General features: G+C 48.4%; 1 pseudogene; it reads right to left on the bottom strand.

Moving 5' to 3' along the window:
- Positions 1–2184: 2184 nt before the first annotated feature.
- LOC139277863 (5.8S ribosomal RNA) lies at positions 2185–2330 on the bottom strand (annotated as a pseudogene).
- Positions 2331–8821: the final 6491 nt, after the last annotated feature.

Raw genomic sequence — 8821 nt, 5'->3', positions numbered from 1 at the left:
TTTTTCCTCTGTGCTCAGCCAACTCCAGAGAGACAACCCTGCCCAGAGTATTGTGTTCCTAACACAGATGAGACTGCGCACAGGGAGGTTAAAGTAACAGTGACCTCAGTCTTTATTAAGACACTCCAGAGTGAGGAACAGGCGTTAGGGGCCAGCTTATATACAGTGCTCCCAAGGGATGCTGGGATCCCTTGGGACCTCAGGGGATGCGCTCCCTGGTGGCGGAACTTTGGAGTGCATGCTTTACAGATACACAACATCACTCCCCCCTATTTACAAGGTGAGGCGGTCGGGAGCCTTTCTTTTCCTGGTGGACCACCTCGGTACAAATGTCTGTTCTGGTGTGTTGGCTGTGCCCTCGCTGGGCTGGCGTGTTGTTGGTCCTCCAGGGCTGTTGGGTGAGCCTGGCCTTGTTGGGCTGTTGGGCGTGATGGGTTCGATTTCCTGGTGCGGGGTGGTGTCGTTGATCCTTTGGGTGTGTGTTGTGGGCTCGAAAATGGTGGTGTCTGCTGTAGGTTGTTCAGGGCAGTCTGTAAACCACAGCCTCGTTTGGTCCAGGTGCTTTCTGCAAATTTGTCCATTGTCTAGTTTGACTACAAACACCCTACTCCCTTCTTTAGCTATCACCGTGCCCACGATCCACTTGGGACCATGTCCATTGTTTAGCACATACACAGGGTCATTCAGATCAATTTCCGTGACACAGTGGCGCGACCATCGTTTACATTTTGTTGCTGCCGCCTGTTCTCTACCTAATCATGCAGGTTGGGATGAACCAGCGAGGGTCTGGTTTTAAGTGTCCTTTTCATGAGTAACTCAGCCGGGGGCACCTCTGTGAGCGAGTGGGGTCTCGTGCGGTGGCTGAGCAGTACTCGGGACAGGCGGGTTTGGAGTGAGCCTTCTGTGACTTGTTTAAGGCTCTGTTTGATTGTTTGTACTGCCTGCTCTGCCTGCCCATTGGAGGCTGGTTTAAATGGGGCCGAGGTGACATGTTTGATTCCATTGCGGGTCATGAATTCTTTAAATTCGGCACTGGTGAAACATGGCCTGTTGTCACTGATGTCAAAATCCCGACTCATAATATACGACTCGGACACCTTCAGCCCGGCAGATGTTCCTTTATTTTTTACTTGCTAGCAAGGGAAAAGTCTCACTTAGTCAATGGCTAAGTGAACACCTTCCCAATGGTACAATTTCACAAGATATTTATACAGTAAAACCCAAGTTATGGCCTCTTCCTGTGTTTTTATAGGATGGTCTCGTGGCCAATGCCCAGTACCAAAAAGTCTCTGAGCATTTGCTTCAGGTAGCCATCAAACTCAAGTTGTCCTGCAAGTTTCCTTAGCTCGGCGATGTAGCTCGCCACTTTCTGACCTTCAGATTGCTGGCACGTGTAGAACCAATACCTCGCCATCAGCACACTCTCCCTCAGGTTAAGATGCTCCCGAACCAGTGTACACAGCTCCTCATATAACTTATCTGTGGGTTTCACTGGAGCGAGAAGATTCTTCATGAGGCTGTAGGTCAGTGCTCCACAGACCGTGAGGAGGACCGCTCTTCTTTTTGCAGCACCTCCTTCTCCATCCAGCTCATTGGCTACAAAGTACTGGTCTAGCCGTTCGACATAGGCTTCCCAGTCCTCACCCTCTAAGAACTTCTCCAGGATGCCCACAGTTTGCTGCATCTTTGCGTTGGATTCGTATACTCGTCGCCAGTTATTGTGTTCCTAACACAGATGAGACTGCACACAGGGAGGTTAAAGTAACAGTGGCCTCAGTCTTTATTAAGACAGTCCAGAGTGAGGAGCAGGCCTTAGGGGCCGGCTTATATACAGTGCTTCCAAGGGATGCTGGGATTCCTTGGGACTTCAGGGGATGCGCTCCCTGGTGGCGGAACATGGGAGTGCACGCTTTACAGATACACAACACCGAGGAGGATGCTTGGCGAGTCGCACCAGATCCAACACCGATGCGGCAATCATTTTGCAACCCAACGACAGCCATGCTGGAAAGACTGGCCCCGATCATGCTGACGCGCCCTGAAGCGATGCTGAACAGATATGCTCACCGAAGGGCACGGGTCAAACTCTCCAAGGATGTGAAACTCCAGGCCTTTACTTTGGAGGACAAAGAGGACCAGGCCTCACCTCAGCTGATGGCAAGGCGAGTGGGATTAATTGTCAAGCGACCCTCAGACAGGTGTACCCTCAGGAGGAACTCGGGACCGTAAAGTGCGTTCAAAGTGTCGATGATCAATGTGTCCTGCAATTCACATTAATTTTCACAGCTAGCTGTGTTCTTCATGAGCCGAGTGAACCACCACTAAGAGCTGTATGATTTTTTGGCTTGGAGTTTCTCCTGAGGGTGGCCCCAGCCTGCCGCTGTGCACATTCCTATCCCTTCACCACATCTTTCAGGCTCGAGACGGCAGGCACCCGCTCCGGTGCTTGAATAGGTGGACGTCTCAGACTCCCGTGATAGTATACAGACCAAAGGGCCAGCTAGGAGGAACCGGAACCATGCCGACAAAACCTTCTGACTCATGAATGGATGTCTGTCTGCCACTGGGGACAGAACAAGAGGAACTACTGAGCTGAATACCTCCTCTTCTTAGGTGGTCCCTTGAATTGAGGATGACTTGCTTCCATGCCAAAAAGGGATGAGTTCAATGAGTTCACAGGTGTTTCAACAAAGGATCCAATATTCCAGGTCCCGAGCTGCATATTGAAGGGTGGAAAATGCCTGTGTGTGCATTTTTTTAACTTGTGGTGGCCGTTGCATCCCAGCCACCACACGGGTTTGACAGAGGTCTTGATCTAGTGGCAAGCGTTCTCTTAAAGCCAGTCTGTCATTTTAGAAAGCAGTGTTGGTCCCTTCACGAGGAATTGCCTTCTAAAATGAAGAAAAAAAAATCATTTAAAATGGTCAGTTTTTAGTCGCTTATGCTTGCTCAACTGCCTTCGGAAAAAAAAAAATCATTCAAAATATTTCCCAAATGGCAGTCTTCAGCTTTTAAAGCTCAATTGCCTTCTGCACCTAAAAACATGGTTAAAATGCTTCAGCGCTGACACAAATGGCTCAGCAAGCCAGGGAAGGGGCAACCAGGGTATCGCACATAGCACGCCAACTTTATATAGGGGGGTCAACACTGCAAGAGAGGTCCTCTACCCACAGGGGCCAGGAGGTCCTCCAGAAAGAACGATGTGGGAGCAGATCATCGAGGCCATCACTGTCAGCAGTGTCGCCCCACCACCTGGCTCCAGTGCCCAAAGAAGATTCATGACCTCAGACCAGTGGTCAAGGGCACCAAATGCATCTTCAAAAGCTATCTCCTACCAACTGCTTTATTTCGGATTTCCAGCTTGAAAACCAGCCTAAGCTGGCCCGCCCAGGCCTCTCACATCAAACACAAGTCAGCAAAGCGATTGATGGATACTGAGTGCACCAGGCAGAAGAACTTGTTGAAAAACTGCATGCTTACTCAGTAAAACAGGCCCTGACTGGTACAGAGGCAGCTATGTCAGCCAGAGTGAAATTTAATGCTGGAGACTGTTCTGCTGTCTATTCTGAGCCAAGGCAGCCAAGGCTCAGTACGTTTTCAGAAACAAAAAAGAGTTTGAATAGCCCACCTGTTTTAAGCCTGGCAATTGGTGACTTCCTAGTGTTCTTTTAAAGGTGTCTTTCCTGAGATTATTTCTGTTTCCTGGTTATTGATTTCTCCAGCCTGGGACTTGGTCTCTCTAAGAACCAAGTCTTTTTATTTAGGTTAATCATTTAACCAGGCTGGGGTAGGTGGGTGTGTGCTGAGTTTGGCATACGCTCCTTCTGCTGTTTGTACTTGGGACTGAACTCGGGTCTATCGGCCAACTTTAGAACTCCTTTCAGGACTTAACCAGGTAGAATTCGGTGGGAGCCGAAGCCCTTGCCTCTGCCTGACCAAAAACCCCAAAATAGGCAAAAATTTAAAATAATTCCCACCCAAAAAGGGTTAAAAGTCGGTTGGACGCAGCCTGGGCTGGTCTCTGCAGACCCGAAGACTCTAGACATTAGAGTCTAGAGATTTTTGGATATTAAGGGAATCAAGGGATATGTCAGACTTTTTCCTACGGGTTTCAAACACCAACCTCACCGCCTGTTGCCACCGACTGCCGCCCGCTGCCGCCGATATTCCTCCTGAAGATCCGCCCAATGCCACTTTGGAGGTGGGCTGGAGCGGGCGGGAGGGGAGAGCTGCCGTGAATCACCTGCTGACGTCAGCGGACGGCTGAGAGGCGCAATTGACCTCCTTCCCGCCGAGCTCCCAGATTCCTGCGGGCGGGTCTTGGCCGGGAGTGGACCGCTGGCTGGAGGCTGATATGTCCCCGACAGTAAATCTGAAGAACCTGAAAGAAAGATAAGTGAACATTTAAAAACAAAATTTCCACAGCGACTTACTTGCATGGGGTCCCCCGAAGGTCTGCCGATAGTTTTTAAAATTTTTTTACTGTTTTCTTTTTAGGTCTTCGACCCTCCATGGGCCCGACTCCATCCTCAGCGGCACCTGGGTGGCAAGCGCCTCTGTCGCCGAGAATGAGACCTCCCGCCCGCTGCCAACCAGATTGGTGGCGTACGTCGTCCATTTGCTGCCCGCCGACCTTCGAGGGACCTCAGCCATGACCTCAGCACTTTGGGTGGCACTTGGGCTGACAGAGGCCTTGATGAAAATCGGCTCCCAAGCCTTATAAAAACACTGAGATGCAACAAAGATTTTAGTTTTCCCCAATACAATGGACTTTATTAAAAGTACTTAAAATTCCTTCCCCTGCAATAAGTATGCTGCAAACTAACTCGTCTACAGTTAAAAATCCTTTCCTCGCAATAAATATGCTCCAGATTCAGCTAATATACATACAGCTAAAAAAATCCTTTCCTCACAGTATCTATGCGCTTGTGTTAGCTGGCTTACGTACAATCTTCCTCGAGTGATCAGTTTGAGTTGATCGTAGGTTCCAAACATTTGGCAGGATGGCTCAAAAAGGCTTCATCCTTGTGATAACCTGGTGTCCAGTTTCTGCTTGGCCAGAGATAACATATTGCTTTTGCTTGTCGGCCGATTCTGATGTCATAGGCAGCTGTTTGCTTGTCTGGATGCTGTTATCATAGTTTTTGCACTCATTATCATGTTTAAAACATCGCTTAAAATAATGTTGTCTGCACATCTTTCTGATGTTTGCACATCATTTTATTGCCCCCTCCCCTTTCCTCAGCAGTCTCGAGCACAAGCCTTCAGATATGGTGATAGTGCAGGCAAATGGAGTTGAGGGAGAAGATCAGCCATGATCTCATTGAATGACGGAGCAGGCTCGAGGGGCAAAATGGTCTATTCCTGCTCCTATTTCTCATGTCCTTATAAGCCCTTTTGCCCACCGTTGACCTGGACCGGATCTGAGGTTCATTCCTGAGTTATCCCTGAGAACCTACCCTGGGACCGCCCACCCGGCGGTAGAAGCGCCCTTTGAGCACATTCCTTTGCTCGCTCAGGGCCGGTGCACCGCTATAGCAAGCACCAGCGCCAAGGATTTCCAATGAGCCACCACCGGCGATGCTGCTCTAGTGCACCATTAGCGGTATCTGCTGGCGTTAAGGTACGGAATTTCTCGCCCAATGTATTTGAATTTTCAAAAAGCATTCGATAAGCTGCCACACAGAGTCTATTACAGAAAATTACGACTCATAGGGGGTAATGTATTAATATATTGGAGGTAATATATTAGCATGGATTGTGAATCAGTTAATGGTCAGAAAACAGAGTAAGAATAAACAGGTCATTTTCAGGTTGGCAGGCTGTAACTAGTGGGGTGCCACACGGATCAGTGTTGGGGCTTCAACTATTTACAATTGATATCAGTGACTTAGATAAGGGGACCGAGTGTAATATATCCAAGTTTGCTGATGGTATAAAATTAGGTGGGAAAATAAGTTGTGAGGAGGATACAAAGAGGCTGCAAAGAGATATAGACAGGCTAAGTGAGTGGGCAAGAACATGGCAGAACGTGGGGAAATGTGAAGTTATCCACTTTAGTAGAAAAAATAGAAAAGCAGATTCTTTGTTTGAGAGATTGGGAAATGTTGGTAGTCAGAGGGGCATGGGTGACCTAGTACACGAATCACAGAAAGTTAACGTGCAGGTACAGCAAGCAATTAGGAAAGCAAATGGGTGTATTGACCTTTATTACAAAAGGATTGGTGTATAAGAGTAAAGAAATCTTATTGCAATTCTATCTCCTTCTTCTTAGGCAGTCCCCCGGAGTTGAAGATGACTTGCCTCCATACAAATATGAATTCTAAGGTGACTAATGAGTCCTATGTGGAATCTACAGACCCTGTCACATGTGAGGCAGGTGGTGGTTGAAGGGACGGGTGGGTGCGGTGCTTGATTTGTCATACGCTCCTTTCGCTGTTTGTACTTGGCTTCCGCGTACTCCTTCTCGAATGCTTCTCCATTTTGAGTGATATTGGGCAAGAGATTCCCAAGAGTCGGTGGGGATATTTATAGAAATTAGAAATTAGAAATTTACAGCACGGAAGGAGACCATTTCGGCCCATCGTGTCCGCGCCGGCCGACAAAGAGCTATCCAGCCTAATCCCACTTTCCAGCTCTTGGTCCGTAGCCCTGTAGGTTACAGCACTTCAAGTGCACATCCACATACTTTTTAAATGTGGTGAGGGTTTCTGCCTCTACTACCCTTTCAGGCAGTGATTTCCAGACCCCCACCATCCTCTGGGTGTAGAAATTTCCTCTCAAATCCCCTCTAAACCTGCTACTAATGACTTTAAGTCTATGTCCCCTGGTTGTTGAACTCTCTGCTAAGGGAAATAGGTCAAGAACATAAGAACATAATGTCATGTGTGTACATGCTGTTTGTAGCCACCAGATGGTGTCATTGTTGGAGGCCACTGAGCAGCAACACATGGTGCTGCTCTGGTATAAAAGGCTAGCCATTTTGTGAGTCAGGCACTTTGGGCTGTAATAAAGCAGAGCCAAGGTTGTACCTTGTTCAGTTAAACAGTACTCAGTTTGAACCTTTATTGCATAGATAATATTTGGCGACGAGAATACAAGAACCTCGTTTTTAAAATGAGCACGATTGGATTTTTAGAGTGATTCGTGGAGGGAGAAGATTGGGCAGACTTTGTGAGCCAACAAAATGAAGGGGGTCGACGATACAGATCAGCACCGGGCCGTGTTCCTCACTGTGTGCGGTTCAAAGATCTACGGTCTGATAAAGAATCTACTCATGCCTAGTGATCCAACAGAGAAGACGTATGAGGAGTTGTGTACAATGATACGGGAGCACCTCAAGCCAGAAGACGGCCTCATCATCTCGAGATACAGGTTTTATACACAAGTTCGATCGGAGGGCCAGAGCGCGGCGGAATTTGTTGCCGACCTGAGACGTCTAGCGGGACCGTGCAAGTTCGGGACGGTGTTGGCAGACAGGCTGCGGGACTTCTTTGTTATCAGTATCAACTTCTGGTGGTGGAGGAGTTGGATTTAAAAAGTGTCATTCAGATTGCTCAATTATGTATGACAACGGACAAGAGTTTAAAGCAAATATCGGTGAAGAACCAAACCTCGGCAAGTACTGTAAATGCGATTGATTCAGCGTTCGGCAGAGCGGCACATGGCAGGGCCTATCCAGCTGCGTCGCGAAACGTGTGGCTGCCCAAAGTCCACCTACGGAAATGTATCTGACTTCTCCGTGTTGGCGTTGTCGGGGAAATCAACGGCACAAGCAGTGCCAATTTATGCAATATAGTTGCAAAGGCTGTCTGAGAGTGGGGCATCTCCAGCGCAAGTGTCCACAGATGAGCAAGCGAGCTGCGACACACCACATGGAGGATGAGAGTCAGACTAGCGTGGATCCGGATACGCAATCCGAGATGCCAGAGGAGGACGTGTATGGACTGTACTCTTTCATAACCAAGAGTAAACCAATTTTGATTAAGGTGAAGTTTAACGGGATACTGGTATCGATGGAACTGGACACAGGGGCGAGTCAATCGATCATGAACGAGAGGGCATTTAATAAGCTGTGGGATATTAAGACTGTGAGACCCAGGCTGAGCCCTGTGCACATACACCAATGAACTGATAAAGGTGATTGGCAGTGCACAAATTAATGTGTCGTATACCGGTGCGTTTCACGAGTTACCGCTATGGATTGTTCCAGGCAATGGCCCAGTGCTGCTCGGCAGGAGCTGGTTGGAGAAAATCAGATGTGACTGGAATGACATAAAGGTGTTGACGTCGGAGGAAGATACATGCGCCCAAGTATTGAGCAAGTGCCCCTCGCTGTTTGAACCGAGTATCGGCAACTTCACGGAGCCAAGGTGCAGATCCACGTGGACTCAGATGTAAGACCCGTCCATCATAAAGCTCGGTCAGTGCCATATATGATGAGGGAGAAGGTCGAAATTGAACTGGAGCGACTCCAGTGTGAAGGGATCATATCACCGGTCGAATTTAATGAATGGGCCAGCCCATTGTTCCTGTGCTGAAAAGTGATGGCACAATCAGAATCTGTGGCGACTACAAGGCTACGATCAACAGGGTTTCAAAACAAGATCAGTACCCGTTACCGAAGGCTGATAACTTGTTTGCGACGCTAGCCGGAGGGAAGTCGTTCACAAAACTAGACTTGACGTCGGCTTATATGACGCAGGAGTTGGTCGCGACGTCGAAGAGACTTATGTGCATTAACACGCACAAAGGGCTGTTTATTTACTACAGGTGCCCGTTTGGAATTCGCTCAGCTGCAGCAATATTCCAGAGGCATATG

The sequence above is a fragment of the Pristiophorus japonicus genome, chromosome 12, assembly GCF_044704955.1.
Source record: "Pristiophorus japonicus isolate sPriJap1 chromosome 12, sPriJap1.hap1, whole genome shotgun sequence".
NCBI classification, from domain to species: Eukaryota; Metazoa; Chordata; class Chondrichthyes; family Pristiophoridae; genus Pristiophorus; species Pristiophorus japonicus.
Note: the sequence above shows the minus strand (reverse complement) of the source record. Positions and strands in the feature narration are given on the sequence as shown.